Here is a 21,174-nt window from a genome sequence, read left to right as displayed (position 1 = left end):
CAGTGGCTAGAGGCTACAGCATTAGATAATGCAGATATAGAACATTTTCATCATCACAGACCCTTCTAATGGACAGCACTGTGCCAGGCATTCACTACATAATAAAATTAAACTTCGTTTGAGATGCATTGTGCTAAATGTTTTGTGTACATTATCTCATTTAATTCTGAGAACAATACTCAGACGGTAATAATAGGATTATCCCCATTTTAAATGAGGAAACGGAGGCACAGAAAGGTTAAATGTTTTGGCCAAAGTCATACAACTAGCAGACAGCTGGGCCAGATTTTCCTATTCCCATAGGCAAATCTACACCCCGTAATCACTGTACTATGTCTCTTTTGTTCAAGGAAGTACAGTGTAGTGTAAATAAAATGGACTCACGTGTCCAAATTCAAATTCTAACTCCCCCACATGCTAACTGTGAGACCCTGGAAAAGTTAATCATTTTCTTCCTAAAATGGGGAAAGGCATAGTTATTTTCCAGGGTCACTGTGAAGACTGAACGAATAATGTGTATGGTGGGCCCCATGTAGTGCCCAGCACATAGTAGGTTTCCAGTGAATACTAGCCATGTTCTTACTCAATGTTTTACCTCCTAGGGTACCAAGAAATTCTTAGTTGAGTTACAAGCACACAGTGAGCCTTGATAAGTATTATTTTAAATGACTGATATTTACTCTGAGATATTACCCTTCGCTCCTTCCCAGTAATTTTTTTCTTTTTTTTTTTTTTTTGCGGTACGCGGGCCTCTCACTGTTGTGGCCTCTCCCGTTGTGGAGCACAGGCTCCGGACGCGCAGGCTCAGCGGCCATGGCTCACGGGCCCAGCCGCTCTGCGGCATGTGGGATCTTCCCAGACCGGGGCACGAACCCGTGTCTCCTGCATCGGCAGGTGGACTCTCAACCACTGCGCCACCAGGGAAGTCCCCCAGTATTTTTTTTAATGTGACTTTTACAAATCCTTTGACTAGCTGTCCACTCAATTTATGTCCTGTTATTACTGTAAGATGATGGGGGTGGAAGGTGGAAATGAATGTTGCCTTCCATAGCTAGGAAACAAGAGCTCTAGCAAAAGGAAGGAAACACCTCAGTCAATGTGAGCAGAGGAAAGTGGTAGAGTTTTAACAGGAGAATTTCAAGCATCAGCATCAGAGGAGGTATAGGGCCACATTTTCTCCTAAATGACTCAGTCCCCTGGGTTGCTTGAAAAAAACCAAACCTACTTCTTACTGACTTGACAAGAGCATGTAGTGAATAATAAATGCCACAGTTCAGTCAGGCTGTTACCATACCAACTGGAAGGCCAGATGAACAAACATCTGTGAATGAATCAAATTACACAAAATCAAGAAGGAACAGATCTGCTGCAAGTTGTGTGGGTGATAAAAGAAAAGTATGGTTGGGTTTTCAAGGACAAAACACTTGGCCAATATATATGTGTGTGTGTGCATATATATAGTCTCTCCAGGCTCTTTGCATTGCTTTTTCCCTATGTGCTGTTTATTCACATCTCTGGGCCTCTGTTCCTAAATGTTGCAAGGAAAACTCTGAATTGGGAGAGTGTCAGCTGCAAGTAACAGAATATCTACCTCAAACTTGCTTAAATAATGTCAAACTTGGCCAACATTACCAAAAGTCCAGATGTCGACTAAAACTTCAGGTTGATTTGATCTAGTGGTTCCAGCTCTGGTTTCCTGGGGTTCTCTCGGATCCCCTTTTCTCCGTGTGTGTTGGCTTTATCTGCAGGCTGAAAAGGAGGGGGGCTGTCATTCTCCTGGGTCTCATATCCATGCACGGCCCTGTGGTAGATTAAACTGTTTCTCAGAAATATACACCCTCCCCATCACTCCCAGGAAGGGTGGACTTGATACTAAGCTTAATCATGTGATTTTCTTTAGCCAATGAAACATTGGTAGATGTGATGGAGACTAGGCTTGAGATATGCTTGCGTATTTCCTCTGGTGCTCTTACACTGGTGCCACTGTCTTGAGAAGAACACGCTAGCTTACCGGTCCTGGGACGGAATGGGAGACTCTGGTGTAGAACACAAGCTAGCTCAACTGATCCCCAGACCCTAATTAGTGAGCCCAGCCAATGTCAGGAGAACTGAATTGCAACAAGCAAGGCCTAGATCACTAAATAGATGCTTATCACTCTCTGGTACTGAGATTGTGTGGGATTTTGCTGTGCATATTTTTGTGGCAATAGCTAACTGATAGAATAACACCCAGATCAGAAGAGAGAATCTCTTCTGAAATTTTTCCCATAAGATTCAGACAAAGTTGTCTCATAAACTCCCCAGAAAACCTCTCCCAGCATCTCACTGGCCTAAGTTGGGTCACATGCCCAATTACTGGCAAGGGGGATGGGTTTACCCATAGAAAATAAGGCATTTTCCTGGAGGACAGCCTATCCCTAGCACACGGGTCACTTGGGGAAGGGATGGATATATGAATAAAATCAGAGATCTGTTTAAAGGAGGAAATGGGTGGTAAGATGGCAACGCTCTCTATCCCCACCTCTCTCTGGCCTCAATTCAAGTCCTGACTCATCTATGAAAACTACCAGAGCCCCCTAACCCACCTTGTTTGCTTCTTCCTATTGAGTCCAAACTGGAATGTTCTCTTAGTACAGAAACGAGTATTTGCACATTACTTCTTAGGCAGCATCAAGAGTTTTTCCCTCAACCACTGAATTTTGGTCTCAATCCAAGTATATCAAAGTGGTTGAAATTTTAGAGTCTGTGGTCACATCTGGGTTCAAGTGCTGGACCCACCATTTACCAGCTTTGTGACCTAAGGAAAGTTATTTACCCCTTCTATGCCTCAATTTCCTCACATGTAAAATGGGCCAATAATAGTATTGCCTTTACAGGTTTGGGGTGAATGCATCAGTTAGTAAATATTAGTGGGTTTTTTCCTGTTAGAAAAATTGAGAAAATTGTTCAATGGTAATCATTCAAAGTTAGGGGAGTATTAAAATTGCCTAGTCAGATGATGTCAATGAAATATTCTTTCAAAGTCAAGAGGCACGTGTCCTCTCAGGAAAGCAAAATAGAGAATTCTATAGTCAACAGGGAAAGAAGACATAGGCTGTGAGCTTATCAACAATCCTGGTGGAGCCATTAGTTCCATATTTGACAGGCCCCTTTTGGTGGCTGGTAATGAAAATCTGCTTTAGCTAGGTTAGGCAAGAAGGGAGGGTCACCCACATAGGACAGAGACCATCTCATGGACTCTTGGGGAAGGAATGCTGAGACCAGAACCAGAGCCTAGAGCCATTGGAATGCTTTGCTTTTTTCTCTTGAATATCTCAGAGAGCTGCTTCATTCTACTTCGTCTCTGCAGACCATCTCTCTCTGCTCTCTATCTTCAGGTCATAATTTGGTTTCTCCATTTTTTTCATGTCATACTTCTAATCGCCCTCAGAGATTGACCTCCTGTCTCTAAGTGCCATTTCCAAATTCTGGGAATAAGACACTCTTTGGCCTCATTTGAACCAGATGTCCCCCCATCCACAACGCTAGTGCCAACCTGGATGCCAGGCACACACATTTGAAGAATGGGTGCCATTCCCTGAGAAAGGGAGAACTGTAATTTGGGCACACACTTCAAAAAGATCCCAATAATTTATTTGTCCTATTTAAAAATGGTAATTCCTGCCCAAGCTGCAAACCACCCCAGTCCCTATAATTCTTATACAGGAAGCCTGGAGAATGATGTGCAATTTGGTACGTTTAGAAAGGTCTCCAGATGATTCTAATGATTAACAAATTTAAGGAAGCTTTTTGTTGGAACATTCACAATATGGTGAAAAGAAGGAAAATAAGAATTATATAAAAGAGGTTAAGATTGGATTTTTCAACCTAGACAAGTAAGACCAAGAATCTTTGAGCACACAGAAGACTCAACCACAGGTAATATCCAGTTGTTTTTTTGCCTCCACAAAGTGCAGTACAAAAGCATGAGGTTACATATAAGGAAACATTTCTTAATAGCAAAAGAGTTGTTAAAAAATAGAACTCTGTGTCTCTGGGGCAGACTCAATGTGCCTGAGGATGCATAAGTAGGCCAGCTGACTATTCAGAATGCTATTCAATACGGAGTCTATGATCCCAGGGTCAGGATCAGAATCAAACCAGGCTCAGAAACAGAAACCCAGATGGGACTCAAGTTACCCAGAGAAGGAAAGAAGTGAGGGAAATGGTTCATTCTAATCTTCTCTGATCCATCTACTGGGGGCAAATTGTATATTCAACTCCTTTAAAGGATGGGGGCCAAGATATCTATGTGGGTTCATTTCATAAACAAAGAAGGTGGTAGTGGCCCGAATCCCATCTCCTCTGCACCTCCCAGTCTTGGTCCCAAGGCAAGATGCTTTTATGGTCCACACAGATGGAACCTGGTAATTGATGTGATGTTGATGGTTACCATCAGGATGTTGGCTTGGACCTTACTAAGGCTTCAGGTGCTTGCATGAAGAGGGGAAGCCAGGCGTGGAATCAGGTCTAAATAATCATCTAATCAAGCAGACTAAGACTAGGGCTAAATCTGCTGATTCTTATTTCTCTCTTTCTTCATCATCAGAGGGCAATCTATACCATGGTCTGAATGTTTTGCTGCCTCCAAATTCATATGTTGAAATTCTAATGCCCAGTGTGGTTGTATTAGGAGGTGGGCCTTTCGGAGGTAATTAGGTCATGAGGGCAGAGCCCTCAGGAATGAGATTAATGCCCTTATAAAAGAGGCCCAGAGATTGGTTCAAGATGGCAAAGTAGAAGGATGTGCTCTCACTCCCTCTTACAAGAACACCGGAATCACAACTAACTGCTGAACAACTCACCAAAAAAGATACCCCACATCCAAAGACAGAGGAGAAGTCACAATGAGATGGTAGGCGGGGTGCAATCACAATAAAATCAAATCCCATAACTGCTGGGTGGGTGACTCACAAACCGGAGAACCCTTATACCATAGAAGTCCACCCACTGGAGTGAAGGTTCTGAGCCCCAGGTCAGGCTTCCGAACCTGGGGGTCCGGCAACGGGAGAAGAAATTCTTGAGAATCAGATTTTGAACACTAGAGGGATTTGATTGCAGGACATCAACAGGACTGGGGGAGACAGAGACTCCACTCTTGATGGGCACACACAAAGTAGTGTGCACATCGGGACCCAGGGGAAGGAGAAGTGACCCTATAGGAGACTGGACCAGACCTACCTGCTAGTGTTGGAGGGTCTCCTGCAGAGGTGGGGGGTGGATCACTCTCACCAGGAAGACAAGGACACTGGCAGCAGAGGTTCTGGAAAGTACTTCTTGCCATGAGCCTTCCCAGAGTCTGCCATTAGCCCCACCAAAGAGCCCGGGTAGGCTCCAGTGTTGGGTCGCCTCAGGCCAAACAACCAACAGGGAGGGAACCCAGCCCCACCCATCAGCAGACAAGCAGATTAAAGTTTTACTGAGCTCTACCCACAAGTGCAACAGCCAGCTCTACCCACCACCAGTTCCTCCCATCAGGAAACCTGCAGAAGCCTCTTAGATAGCCTCATCTACCAGAGGGCAGTCAGCAGAAGCAAGAAGAACCACAATCCTGCAGCCTGTGGAACAAAAACCACATTCACAGAAAGAGAGACAAGATGAAAAGGCAGAGGGCTATGTACCAGAAGAAGGAACAAGATAACACCCCAGGAAAACAACTAAATGAAGTGGAGATAGGCAACTTCCAGAAAAAGAATTCAGAATAATAATAGTGAAGATGATCCAGGACCTCGGAAAAAGAATGGAGGCAAAGATCGAGAAGATGCAAGAAATGTTTAAGACCTAGAAGAATTAAAGAACAAACAAAGAGAGATGAACAATACAATAACTGAAATGAAAAATACACTAGAAGGAATCAATAGCAGAATAACTGAGGCAGAAGAACAGATGAGTGACCTGGAAGACAGAATGGTGGAATTCACTGCTGCCGAACAGAATAAAGGAAAAAGAATGAAAAGAAATGAAGACAGCCTAACATACCGCTGGGACAACATTAAACGCACCAACATTTGCATTATAGGGGTTCCAGAAGGAGAGGAGAGAGAGAAAGGACCCGAGAAAATATTTGAAGAGATTATAGTTGAAAACTTCCCTAACATGGGAAAGGAAATAGCCACCCAAGTCCAGGAAGCACAGAGAGTCCCATACAGGATAAACCCAAGGAGAAACACACTGAGACACATAGTAATCAAACTGGCAAAAATTAAAGACAATGAAAAATTATTGAAAGCAGCAAGGGAAAAGCAACAAATAACATACAAGGGAACTCCCATAAGGTTAACAGCTGATTTCTCAGCAGAAACTCTACAAGCCAGAAGGGAGTGGCATGATATACTTAAAGTGATGAAAGGGAAGAACCTGCAACCAATTTTACTCTGGCCGGCAATGATCTCATTCAGATCCGATGGAGAAATCAAAAGCTTTACAGACAATCAAAAGCTAAGAGAATTCAGCACCACCAAACCAGCTTTACAACAAATGCTAAAGGAACTTCTCTAAGTGGGAAACACAAGAGAAGTAAAGGACCTACAAAAACAAACCCAAAACAATTAATGAAATGGTAATAGGAACATACATATTGATAATTACCTTAAACGTGAATGGATTAAATGTTCCAACCAAAAGACACAGGCTCATTGAATGGATACAAAAACAAGACCCATATATATGCTGTCTAAAAGAGACCCAATTCAGACCTAGGGACACATACAGACTGAAAGTGAGGGGATGGAAAAAGATATTCCATGCAAATGGAAATCAAAAGAAAGCTGGAGTAGCAATACTCATATCAGATAAAATAGACTTTAAAATAAACAATGTTACAAAGAGACAAGGAAGGACACTACATAATGATCAAGGGATCAGTACAAGAAGGAGATATAACAATTATAAATATATATGCACCCAACATAGGCGCACCTTAATACATAAGGAAACTACTAACAGCTATAAAAGAGGAAATCCACATTAACACGATAAGAGTGGGGGACTTTAACACCTCACACACCAATAGACAGATCACACAGACAGAAAATTAATAAGGAAACACAAGCTTTAAATGACACAATAGAACAGATGCATTGAATTGATATTTATAGGACATTCCAACCAAAAACAGCAGATTACACTTTCTTCTCAAGTGCACATGGAACATTCTCCAGGATAGATCACATCTTGGGTCACAAATAAAGCCTCAGTAAATTTAAGAAAACTGAAATCGTATCAAGCATCTTTTCTGACCAAAATGCTATGAGATTAGAAATCAATTACAGGAGAAAAAAACGTAAAAAACACAAAAACATGGAGGCTAAACAATACGTTACTAAATAACCAAGAGAGCACTGAAGAAATCAAAGAGGAAATAAAAAAATACCTAGCGACAAATGACAATGAAAACATGACGATCCAAAACCTATGGGATGCAGGAAAAGTAGTTCTAAGAGGGAAGCTTATAGTAATACAAGCCTACCTTAAGAAACAAGAAAAATCTCAAATAAACAATCTAACCTTACACCTAAAGGAACTAGAGACAGAAGAACAAACAAAACCCAAAGTTAGTAGAAGGAAAGAAATCTTAAAGATCAGAGCACAAATAAATGAAATAGAAACAAAGAAAACAATAGCAAAGATCAATAAAACTAAAAGCTGGTTCTTTGAGAAGATCAACAAAATTGATAAACCTTTAGCCAGACTCATCAAGAAAAAAATGGCAAGGACTCAAATCAATAAAATTAGAAATGAAAAAGGAGAAGTTACCTTGGACCGTGCAGAAATACAAAGCATCCTAATAGACTACGGCAAGCAACTCTATGCCAATAAAATGGACAACCTGGAAGAAATCCTTAGAAAGGTATAACCTTCCAAGACTGAACCAGGAAGAAATAGAATATATGAACAGATCAATCACAAGTAATGAAATTGAAACTGGGATTAAAAATCTTCCAACAAACAATAGTCCTGGATAGATGGCTTCACAGGTGAATTCTATCAAACATTTAGAGAAGAGCTAACACCCATCCTTCTCAAACTCTTCCAAAAAATTGCAGAGGAAGGAAAACTCCCAAACTCATTCTATGAGGCCACCATCACCCTGATACCAAAACCAGACAAAGATACTACAAAAAAAGAAAGTTACAGACCAATAACACTGATGAATATAGATGCAAAAATCCTCAACAAAATACTAGCAAACAGAATCCAACAACACATTAAAAGGATCATACACCATGATCAAGTGGGATTTATCCCAGGGATGCAAGGATTCTTCAATATACACGAATCAATCAATGTGAAACACCATATTAACAAATTGAAGGAGAAAAACCATATGATCATCTCAGTAGATGCAGAGAAAGCTTTTGACAAAATTCAACACCCATTTATGATAAAAACTCTCCAGAAAGTGGGCATAGAGGGAACCTACCTCAACATAATAAAGGCCATATATGACAAACCCACAGCAAACATCATCTCAATGGTGAAAAACTGAAAGCATTTCCTCTAAGATCAGTAACAAGATAAGGATGTCCACTATTATTCAACATAGTTTTGGAAGTCCTAGCATGGCAAACAGAGAAGAAAAAAAATAAAAGGAATACAAATTGGAAAAGAAGAAGTAAAATTGTCACTGTCTGCAGATGACATGACACTGTACATAGAGAATCCTAAGGATGCTACCAGAAAACTGCTAGAGCTAATCAATGAATTTGGTAAAGTTGCAGGATACAAAATTAATGCACAGAAATCTCTTGCATTCCTATATACTAACGATGAAAAATCTGAAAGAGAAATTAAGGAAACACTCCCCTTTACCACTGCAACAAAAGAATAAAATACCTAAGAATAAACCTATCTAGGGAGACAAAAGACCTGTATGCAGAAAACTATAAGACACTGATGAAAGAAATTAAAGATGACACCAACAGATGGAGAGATACACCATGTTCTTGGATTGGAAGAATCAACATTGTGAAAATGACTGGAACCCAAAGCAATCTACAGATTCAATGCAATCCCTATCAAATTGCCAATGGCATTATTTACAGAACTAGAACAAAAAAATCTTAAAATTTGTATGGAAACACAAAAGAACCCGAGGAGCCAAAGCAGTCTTGGGGGAAAAAAACGGAGCTGGAGGAATCAGACTCCCTGGCTTCAGACTATACTACGAAGCTACAGTAATCCAGACAGTATGGTACTGGCACAAAAACAGAAATATAGATCAATGGAAGAAGACAGAAAGCCCAGAGATAAACCCAGGCACCTATGGTCAACTAATCTATGACAAAGGAAGCAAGGATATACAATGGAGAAAAGACAGTCTCTTCAATAAGTGGTACTGGGAAAACTGGACAGCTACATGTAAAAGAATGAAATTAGAACACTCCCTAACACCATACACAAAAATAAACTCAAAATGGAGTAGAAAAAAATAAATGGATTAGAGATCTAAATGTAAGACCAGACACTATAAAACTCTTAGAGGAAAACATAGGAAGAACACTCTTTGACATAAATCACAACAAGATCTTTTATGATCCACCTCCTAGAGTAATGGAAGTAAAAACAAAAATACAAAAATAAACAAATGGGACCTAATGAAACTTAAAAGCTTTTGCACAGCAAAGGAAACCATAAACAAGACGAAAAGACAACCCTCAGAATGGGAGAAAATTTTTGCACACGAATCAATGGACAAAGGATTAATCTCCAAAATAAACAGTTCATGCAGCTCAATATTAAAAAAAAAAAAACAACCCAATCTAAAAATGGGCAGAAGATGTAAATACACATTTCTCCAAGAAGAAATACAGATGGCCAAGAAGCACATGAAAAGCTGCTTAACATCACTAATGATTAGAGAAATGCAAATCAAAACCACAATGAGGTATCACCTCACACCAGTTAGAATGGGCATCATCAGAAAATCTACAAACAACAAATGCTGGAGAGGATGTGGAGAAAAGGGAACCCTCTTGCACTGTTGGTGGGAATGTAAACTGATACAGCCTTATGGAGAACAGTATGGAGGTTCCTTAAAAAACTAGAAATAGAATTACCATATGACCCAGCAATCCCACTACTGGGCATATAAAACTATAATTCAAAAAGACACATGCACCCCAATGTTCATTGCAGCACTATTTACAATAGCCAGGTCATGGAAGCAACCTAAATGCCCATCTACAGAGGAATGGATAAAGAAGATGTGGTACATATATACAATGGAATATTACTCAGCCATAAAAAGGAACAAAATTGGGTCATTTGTAGAGACGTGGATGGACCAGAGTCTGTCATACAGAGTGAAGTAAATCAGAAAGAGAAAAACAAATATCATATATTAATGCATATATGTGGAACCTAGAAAAATGGTACAGATGAACCGGTTTGCAGGGCAGAAGTTGAGACACAGATGTAGAGAACAAATGTATGGAACCAAGGGGGGAAAGTGGTGGGGGTGGGGGTGGGGGTGGAATGAACTGGGAGATTGAGATTGACATGTATACACTAATATGTATAAAATGGATAACTAATAAGAACCTGCTATATAAAAAAATAAATAAAATAAAATTCAAAAAGTTTTAAAATACACATATATATATATAAATTAAATAAAAGAGGCCGAAGAGAGCTCGCTTGGCTCCTTCCAGCAAGTGAAGACAAAACCAGAAGTCAGCAGTCTGTGACTGGAAGAGGGTTCTCACCGGAACCCGACCATACCGGCACACTGATCTTGGACTTCCAGCACCCAGAACTGTGAGAAATACATTTTTGTTGTTTAAAGCTACACAGGGTGTGGTATTGTGTTATAGCCGCCAGACTGGACTAAGACAGTCCTCCTCTTAGTACATCTGATGGGATGGGGCTTATTGTCAGGGCCTATTCCTTACAGGATTGATGCTGAACTGTCAACCTCCCCTCCTGCTCTCTCAGCTTCTCCAGGCTGGCAGCTGGTAAGAGCACTGAGCCAGGCTTTTTCTCCAGCTGCCTTGCAGCCCCTCCCTCCTCAACTTCTTCTGGTGGCTGGACAGTGGTAGATACTGAAATTCAGATCTGTGAAAAAGAACAGAACCAGAGGACCCCACTTAGATGTCTTTACCAGAGCTAAAAGTCAAGTAGCTGTAAATAAAGTGATAGCTTCAAGCATGTTCTTGTTCCTTAGGCATATAACACTCTTCAGAACCTCACAGGGGAGGGCAGTGGGAAAGTGATTGGCAAGGCATGATTCCAGCATTCCTGGATCCCCGGGGACTATCACCCCATTAAAACTCCAGCAGAGTCAAAGTTTGTGAACACTAGAACTCCAGCACTCTGGCCAAGGCATTTGGGGAGCACTGCATGGTTGTTAATTGTACTTTCTTTCCACAGTGTATAAAGACCTTTGGCGTTTGTTTTCTGATCTTCACCTCTCAAGGGAAACCAAAACTTCAAAGACTTCAAACTTCAAAGAACACAAGCAAAGTAACCTGATACTTTGGAGCTGTAGCCTATGTGTCCTCCTGTCAAATCGCTCCGGATGGTTTTCTGAATGTCATAAAGGAGCCCTGGGAGAAGAGGGGAACGCAACGGTGCCCCCAGGTGCCAGCCCAGGTGGCCACAGGACCCTAGATCACTGAGCACTCCAACACTGTGGCCTACACACAGGCCCACTCGACACCTTCCCCTCCAAACGTGCCCCCAGGACCGAGACACACGTTTTCCCAAAGGGGTCCCAGAACTCTAATCCCTTGAAATATTTCTCAGAATAACTTTCTAAGTTCCAGCAAGTTTGGGGAGTGTTCTGTCCTAGGTTCTCCCTCTGCCCTTGCTCATTCACATGGCAGTTAAGCAAATTAAAAGCAGTGAGAATTCTTACAATAAGAAAACCCTCTGGGCTTTGCTTAGCTCAGAGAATCTTAAGTCTACCTTACCACAGAGCTCTTTTTTTTTCTTTTTAACGTAATTCCGATTAAGATTCTGTGAAGCAAACATTCTACCAAACATAGAAACCCTGGCTCACACTGATGTCTTTAGTTCAAACGAGAAGCATCCACTTTTCGTGGATTTTTGTGTCCACTCCCCCAACTTTAATTTGACATTTGTTGGTCCCACTATAACATTTGTAGTATAGATTTTTACTGTTTTATAAAGTGCTCTTTATAGCCAGTTTTTCATGCCAAATTGACCTCATCATTAGGAGTCTGATGGTATTTCAGGCCAACTAGATCTCGCTCAGCTCTAGAGCTGGGGCACTTAAACAAGGCATGAGAAACTTTTCATAAAAACATACAGATCTAGACAGTTCAGGCAATACAGTCTTTGAAATAAATGCTTTATTTCACTACTTAGTTAAAATACCATGTCTGAAGAAAATATATGTAGTTTTCATGGTCAGTATCAAAAAAATGACAGTAATTGTAATTTCCATGAGCGGAACAATCTGTTACAGAAGAAATGTTAATATTTTTAGAAGTCTAAATCCTTTATAGGGTGTGGTGTAACCTGTAATCTGTCTCTTGGGTTTAAATGCTTTCCTTTAGATTCCACCCTATTTATAGTCCTATGCACAGCTCTAGACACCCCTGTTTTGAATGTGTCTCCTGGAATTGAAATTCCGTGCCATTTATTGACGAGGCAGAAGGGGGTGAGAGGTAATGATTTCTGACTAGAGATCAATAGGTTAATCCTCCAACCTATCACAGACTCCCTAAAAATGGAGGGTGGCAAGGATGATTTTTCTCAGCTTCAGTTCAATACAGCTATTACAGCTATGTAGGCACTAAATTAGAGACGAAAGTGTGCTGTGAGGTATACATCACGTTGGGCTCTTTGTGGTGTAAGCACTACAGGGCAGACAGAGAAGCGACAGCAAATCGCTTGCTGACACAATGTTGGCAAGATAAGCTGATGACCACGTGGTGGTCAGAGACGGGGGCAATCATCTCTGAAAATGGTGGGCTGGCAAGTGGAGAGGGGGCTAGAGATCAGTATTTACCAGAATTTGTCTCCAGAGTATAACTCAGAAAAAGAGTTTCAAAATTGTCCATTTATTGTTTCTGTCAGCCTTTCTAGGTCGGCTGAAAGGAGGCCTGCTGATCCTGACAAGATCAAAATGACCCTTGAAACCATTAGATAATGGGCTGAACTCACAGTACCTTATCCTCTCTATACGGTGCCTTTCTGTCAGAATGGAAGGCAGGACAAGAAAGCGGCTCCGCGCAACATCCACACAGAAGCAGAAGTGCGCACCTTCCCAGGTTGAACTCCAGGAGTGAGAACTTCCCCGTGTCCTACACAGCACGTCTAGGGACACTGCTTCCTTTATCTGAACCCCCCAAGGAACACCTGCAGCCTTTTCTTTTTTCTTTTTCTTTTTTTTTTGCGGTACTTGGGCCTCTCACTGTTGTGGTCTCTCCCGCCGCGGAGCACAGGCTCCGGACGCGCAGGCTCAGCGGCCATGGCTCACGGGCCCAGCCGCTCCGCGGCATGTGGGATCTTCCCAGACTGGGGCACGAACCCGTGTCCCCTGCATTGGCAGGTGGACTCTCAACCACTGCGCCACCAGGGAAGCCCTCTGCAGCCTTTTCTTTCAGCATTTTGCCAGGATAATGGAATGGAGTGTAGAGTGTTGTACTGGGTTTCCCCAGGGGCTGATGGAGTGAGCACACATTGGAGGCTGCCCGCAGACTTCCCAAGGATCTTGCAAATGAATTTGGGCTGGGACGGGTGCAGGAGGATGCCTACAGCAGAATAGAGGGAAGAGTGCTCTTCTGCTATGGAATCTGGGTAAAGCGGAACCAGCTTGAGGCCCAGCCTAGTCCAGAGTTTTATTCAAAGGATCCACAATTGACCCACCCCACCCCCAAGAATCGAAAACTGTTTAAATCTCAAGAAAATGCTAAAAAGGGATTCCATTCATTTCACACAGTGAAACTGTAACAAATCTTTCCCTAAGGTAGGACCAGGTACACAATTTGCAGAGCCCAGTGCACAATGAAAATCTGGGGCCCCTTGTTGACAAATTATTAAAAATTTCCAGAGGGTAACAGCAGAGCCCTTCTGAGACCTGTGGAGGCCTGTGCTGCCTTAAGGGCTTTTCTTTCATTCATTCATTCATCCATCCATCCATCCATCCATCCATCCATCCATTCGTTTATTCTCTCTCTCTCTTTCTCTCTCTTTTTCTTTCTGTCTCTCAAACAAAAGGGACCTATCCCCAAGTCTTTGGCCTCTCCCACTCAAGGTTTCCCCCATGCTCTATCCCAAACCAGGTCTGCAGAACCCTTCCTGGTCTCTCTCCATGCTGGCTCTGTCTCAGCTCCTTATCATGTAACCCCACTTAGCCTCTCGCTTCCTTCATTTTCCCGTTTACCAGGCCCAGATTCAGTGCTGCAAAGGATGATACTATTGGAGCTAACTCAATACAGTCTTCCTTACTGACAGAGGCATGGGAGAGAGATTTAAAACACTTAACGTTTAGTATTTTATTAGTATTTATGAATCATTGATCACTTGTTAACAGGTGCTGGAGGCTGTTTGTCATCCATAAAATGCAACTATCGCTGACCTTTAGGAATTTCTGTGCTAAAATAGGCAATGATGATGATGATAGAAAGCAGCTCTTGAGCACCTACCATGTGCTGGAAATACGCTGAATTTTGTATACACATTAGCTCCTTTAGTTCTCACAGCCATGAGGGTGCATGTTATTATCATTTCCACGTGCAGATGAGGAAATGGAGCTTAGAGAAGTCGTCAACTTGCCCTTGTTCACGACCCGACCAACTGGCTCTCTAGTGTGGGCTCCTGATACTATCCAATAAGCTGGTAAATGAACGAGAACAATTAGTTTTCCTCCCACACTGCCTCTATGCTGGGCATACACTTAGGCCTTTAATATTTGCTGAACTAATAGCTGTGTTCTTTATTAGGTAAAGGAAGCAGATCAGGGTGAAAACAATGGAAAATGGAAGAGAACTGGCCAATCTGGTCAGTGAGAGGCTTGAACTGTGTTCAATTTCCAATACTGCCTTCATCCTACAATTTACGGAGCTTTAAGGAGCAACTGCGGAACATCCAGCTAGCTTTGGGGAAGCAGGGGCCTGGCCTGGTTCATTTTTATGCCCCCACAGATCTAGCATAGCAGCAACTAGTTGCTCCACAAATGTTCCTCTGATTGAATTAATTTGAATGGAATGGAACTGAATCAACTCAGAATGTTTTTGGTAGAACCTGGTTTTAAGTTGAGAGAGTTCTAAATGTGAATTAAACAGACAATCACTTTTTAGAAGTGCACAAAATAACAATGGACAAAGCCCAAACAGCCACAAATCCCTGGGCCCCAGTCTGGGGGAGCCAGAGGAGCTCCTGGGGCTCCACATGCCCAGCCTGCTGTCTGCTCATTCTCTAACTGTGATGAAGAAATAAATTAAATGAAGTCTTTCAATGCTGCCACACTGCCACGGATGGGTATTAAATAATGTTCCATTGAGCTACCGGAACTGCTGCATGGGGATTCTGCCTCATCTTTATGGATGCCTGGTCATAATTTCTAGAATTATAGAAGCCATCCCATGACTCCCTAGACCGCAAGGAATCAATGTACGAACTTTTTCTTCCCTCTCAGCTTGGAGCACATAAAATGATTTTTCACTACTCAGAATCGGAACAGATGAATATAAATACATTGGCGTGCATAAAGTTCTGAGCTGGGCTGAGGAGAGAAGCTGGCTGTGCTGGCAGGTCTCAGCTCCCAAGGGAAAACACGGAGGTCGGGATAGACGTCCCACACGGAGGCTGAGCTGTCCCTCGGCTCCTGTCCTGAACAGCCCCAGGAAAGGGACCGGCAATATTACTCTTAACACCTAGAAGTTGGAGCCAGCCCTCCTCCTTTCCCCACTCTTTCCCCCTGCCACACCCTGTCCTCTGGCTCTCCAACTCTTCCATTTTTCCCAGCAAAAATTTATAAAGCAAGATCCAACCCAGGTTCCAACATGATCCCGTGAGATGGGGAGTGTCACTTGTTTTGATCACTCCTCCCCTCCACATACAAACACACTGTGTAGATATAGAAAGCAAAGCCCAGCACAGTGAAGTGGCTCCTGTGGCCTCATACTCAGGCAATAGCAAAGCTGAGGCTCTCATCCCAAACATTTAAACCGCTATTTCTGTAAGTTTTTTTTTTTTTTTTCCCCAATCTGACCCTCAGGCTCAAGTTTGAAAATCCCACACAGGCAAACTCAGTAAAGATAATAGGGATCTGTATCATCATTGTCTCTCCCAATTCTTGAGAGCTTACTAAATGTGAGAAGAAATAACATGCTCAAGGTCACACAGGCAGTACAAGGTCGCATGGGTAGCACATGGTGGAGAAGGGACTCAGCCCAGGATTGTCTGACCCCAAGGCTATGAGTGTAACTCCTCAGGTACATTGCCTTTCTACAGAGACATTAACCCTTCACAAGATAGCCACTGAGTGGTATATGTAACGCTGAGCTTGGAGGAGAGTGAGCAGGACAATCATTTACAGAGAAAAAAGAAACTCATCATCTGGTTGGTTCTTCCTGTGGGCTCTGCTCATTTCCCAACTTCTGGGAGGGGAGATCCAGGCACCTGTTGGTACTTCCCTCCTTCAACCAGGCTAATACACACACACACACACACACACACACACGCGCGCGTGCGTGCACACCAGAACCCCAAAGAGTGTTTCATAAATTCTTTGCTTCTGCCTCTACTGAGTTCAAAGGATGGTCAGGCTTTGGCAGTAATGTCCAGGCCCTGTAACTTGTCTCCATGAATTTTGTAGATGGCTCTTAGCCTCTCTAGAGATTATAGAGCATCCCCAGGGCCAGCACTTTAGCTACAGACCTTCTCCTTCACATTCCCTGCCCATCTCACAACCTCCCTCCCTCTTTCATCTCCTTCTTTCCTCCACCCAGATACCACCTCCTCTTTGTGTGTTGGCAGTCATTCCATTTTCTACCCAGTTCTACTCCTAAGAAGAGGGGAGCTTCAAATCATGAGGAGGAAAGTAGGCATAGTGGGCGGAGAAGACACCTCTGTAGTGGCTAAGCTCTGGGTGGATTATTTTAAAGAAATAATTTGCCATCTTGCCCTGTAAATGTGAACTTCCAGACTATCTTGTATACCTTGTTATCTCCACCTTTTCTTGGAGTTGCATTACGAACATCCCCCTCCATTTCTTTATCCATGACAAGTGCCAGGCTCCAGAAAAAGGGAGGAGAGAGAAGAAAATATAATCCCATCCAAGCATACTATGTATGTTAAAATAACTAAAATGGATATTGGTTATTTTGTGGCAATCCAACAACATGTTTTCTTCTTTTGGTAACAGTACACCAATTTTTCTTTTTTGCGGTACGCGGGCCTCTCACTGTTGTGGCCTCTCCCGTTGCGGAGCACGGGCTCCGGACGCGCAGGCTCAGCGGCCATGGCTCACAGGCCCAGCCACTCCGCGGCATGTGGGATCTTCCCAGACCGGGGCACGAACCCGTGTCCCCTGCATCGGCAGGCAGACTCCCAACCACTGCGCCACCAGGGAAGCCCCACCAATTTTTTTATAGCTTAGGAAAGACATCAAGGGCTCCTGACATCGTTTGAAGCATCTTAGGCCTAAAGCCATATCTTCCCAGGGAATATTCTGCTGTAAGAGCAATAAAATCCTCTTTGGCTTTAGCTCACTTGAGCTTGGAAAAAGAGTCAACAATGAAATATTTCCTCCTTGAAATTGTAATGCTAGCCAGATCTTTCTGGCCAAGACTCTACGGATATTTGCAGGTCTTTAACTGTAACATGAGAGCCTTGGGCAGCAAACCAAGGATTTTGGGTGGTTGCTACTGTGGGGTCAACAGTGCCTGACCTGGGGAGGAGAGTCCTTGAACCAGAGGGAGGGCTCGGCTCCTAACAAGGCTCTTCTGCAGTAAACCATGAGCATCCATAGCGTGGCAACTTGCCACTCTGGCTAAGAGCACATTGGTGTCAGGCCCAGGGGCAGGACCCCCCTTCACCTGCATGCAGCTGGCAAAAGACGAGCCTGGGAAGCAAGGAATGAAATGAAAAGATTGCAGTGCTGGGTTCACAGTACTCTCAGAGTACACCTTATTGTTATGAGCAACAGAGGGGTGCCTAGAGCACTTGTCAGGATCAAACCTCCTAATGTAAGGTAGAAGGCCACTCTGCTCATCCGTTCTTTTGCTCTCCCTTGCCCTCTGTCTGTGTCAAGCGTCTCCACTCACTGTAAAGGCCAGGCCTACCTCTAAGGGGATGATTCCCAGGGTAAACAGGCAGGTATGTGACAATTTCTTTAGCCACCATCCAAGCTTTCGCTTTCTTTATGTCAAGGCCCGGCTGCCAGGAGTAACCAATGCAGATGCAAGCAGCTGGAGCAAGCCCCCCGGGGGCCCACTGCCTAGTGGGCTCAGCTAGAATCAAAACTGAGTTTGGAGACGTGATTCAACTTGTCCTGCAGATAATCAAGCGCTCCTGAACTCTTCTTGAAGGAAACCAACAGTCTTCCAAAGAAAAATCAGGGAAAGGACAAGGAATCTTTATAAGATCCTCTAGATGGAGTTTTCTTTCATAGGGAGTGAATAGAAAATCTATGTTTGTTCATTTGTCCAAATAGCCTATTGTGTATGCTCAACTTGATGACCAGAAGAGGTTAGTGGGATTTGCTGGAGAAGGGAAATGTAAGTGAGGGACAAGAATTTGTTTAAACAGCCATGGACGCCTTCAAAATATATGTTCTTTTCAATCTAGGCTTAGGAGGATTACAGTCTGCATGGGGCCGGATTATAACATATAAACAGGATCAACAGGGAGAGGTTATAATATATAAGTATTCAAGATTACATTTACTGTCACCCCCTCCTCCTTTTGCTTGGTCAGCCTCTTCCCCTCCCTCAGATGTCAGACAAGTTATCTTCTCTAAGAGACCTTCCCTGACCTTCCAGAAGAGACCAACTCTACTGCTCACTTTCATACCTCCTCCTCAAAGTTACCTTTTTTAGGGCTTCCCTGGTGGCACAGTGGTTGAGAGTCCGCCTGCCGATGCAGGGGACACGGGTTCGTGCCCCGGTCCGGGAAGATCCCACATGCCGTGGAGCGGCTGGGCCCGTGAGCCATGGCCGCTAAGCCTGCATGTCCGGAGCCTGTGCTCTGCAATGGGAGAGGCCACAACAGTGAGAGGCCCGCATACCGCAAAAAAAAAAAAAGTTATCTTTTTTAGTTCCTGACACACCACAATTTAACGTGTGTTTGTGCAATTATTTCACCAATGTCTCTATTTCCCTGACTAGAATGTAATCTCCCTGAGGACAGGGAACATGCCTATTTCTACTTGCTATTGAGATCCCTGTGCCTAACACAGAGCCTGGCACATGCTATGCATTCAATAAATGTTTGTTGGTTCAATGAGTGAGCAAATAATTAAAAATGAATGGATGGACGACATTGTACTTCATTCCTGAATACTTGCTGGCCAGTAATGGTAATGGGTCCTTAAGGAAAAGATCAGTCTTCCGGGAGTCTTACTGATTTATCATCATCTGTTCCCACTATAATTCAGACAAGTGACTTGGCCAAATGCATGGTTTATCAAGGCAGTCAAATGATCAAAAACAGTTCTCTACTAAATTTGTACTCATCAATAAGGTTAATAATTGCAATGGATCTAAACAGATCAAATATGTTTAAATCCATGAGATCAAAATGATTCTTTAAAAAGAAAGAAAAACTCTAATAGGTCATCATTGGCGCACACTGGTAGACTAATCCATTATTTTGAAAACTAGCAAATAAAGGGAAAGATTCAGATGTTTATCTTGCCTTTCCTATATGATCTGTACCACTGATTGACCACAGATGAAAGGAAGTTTTATGGAACAATAAAATACTGGGAGAACATGTATGGATAAGGAGCTTGGGAGGATAAACCCAGCTGTTTTTGAATTTCGGACTTACCCAAGCAGCTCATGCATAGATCTGACCCTAGACAATATATCACAGTCAACCACCCAGGTATCGAATGGTCTGCTGGGTGGTGCCATCCAGATCATTACAAAGTCTTCAAAAATGGACTCAGCATTGAAACCACAATCTCTAGAAGGCTGGCTGAAATGAGTGACCTGAACCTAACCAGTTCAAAAGCCTGCTAGAATAAAACCTATCAGCATTCTTTATAGGGTTTAAACGAGACCCACGGTCTCATAACATTAGATTCAAAATGCCCAGGATGTGATACAATATTACTCAGCATATGAAGAACCAGAAAAAAATCTCAACAGAATTGAGAGTCCAAAAATAGACCAACATAAATATGGCCAGTTGATTTTTGGCAAAGGTGCACAGGCAGTTCAATGGAGAAAGCATAGTCTTTTCAACAAATGATGTTGGTACAATTCATTATACATAAGATAGATAGATAGATAAGGATAATCTCCAATCTAAACCTCATATATTATGCAAAATTTAACTAAAATGTATCATAGTTCTAAATGCAAAATATACAACTTTTAAAAGAAAGCATAGGAAAAATATTCTTGACCTGGATTTAGGTGAAGGATTATTAGATATAACAAGAACACAATATAAAAAGAACTCACAAAACTCAACAGTAAGAAAATAACCCATTTAAAAATAAACAAGACTTGAACAGACACTTCATCAAGAAGATATACAGAAGACAAACATCTTTTATTGAAAAGATGTTCACTATCATTAGACATTAGGGAAATGCAAATTTAAAAAAACTTAGTGAGATACCACTATACAGTTAACAGAATGACTAAATAAAAATTCAGATAATTCCAAGTGATGGTGATCATGTGAAGCAGCTGGAATTCTCATACCTTGCTGGTGGGAATGCAAAATGGTACAACTACTATTGAAAATAGTCTGACAGTTTTTATAAAATTACATATTCAATTATCACGTCATGCACTAATCCCACTCCTACGTATTTACCCTAGGGAAATGAAAATTTATGTCCACTAAAACACTTGTACATAAATGCATACTCATAATTGCCAAAAGCCAGAAAAAGCTCAAATGGCCTTCAGCAGATGAATGTATAAACGAACTGGTACATCCATACAATGGAATAACACTTAACAATAGAAGGAATAAACTATT

At 42.4% G+C, this 21,174-nt stretch overlaps 1 long non-coding RNA gene across 1 annotated transcript in view; it reads right to left on the bottom strand.

Annotated features, from left to right (window-relative positions):
• Nucleotides 1-1,660: 1,660 nt before the first annotated feature.
• Nucleotides 1,661-21,174, bottom strand: part of LOC307193136 — a 290,470-nt gene continuing 270,956 nt past the window's right edge. Inside the window, exon 4 of the long non-coding RNA XR_013830229.1 lies at nucleotides 1,661-1,749. This is a non-coding gene — a long non-coding RNA (uncharacterized lncRNA). The remainder of the gene's footprint in view (nucleotides 1,750-21,174) is intronic.

The sequence above is a fragment of the Stenella coeruleoalba genome (genome assembly GCF_951394435.1).
Source record: "Stenella coeruleoalba genome assembly, chromosome: 10".
NCBI classification, from domain to species: Eukaryota; Metazoa; Chordata; class Mammalia; order Artiodactyla; family Delphinidae; genus Stenella; species Stenella coeruleoalba.
This window is presented reverse-complemented; position numbering and strand designations above follow the sequence as displayed.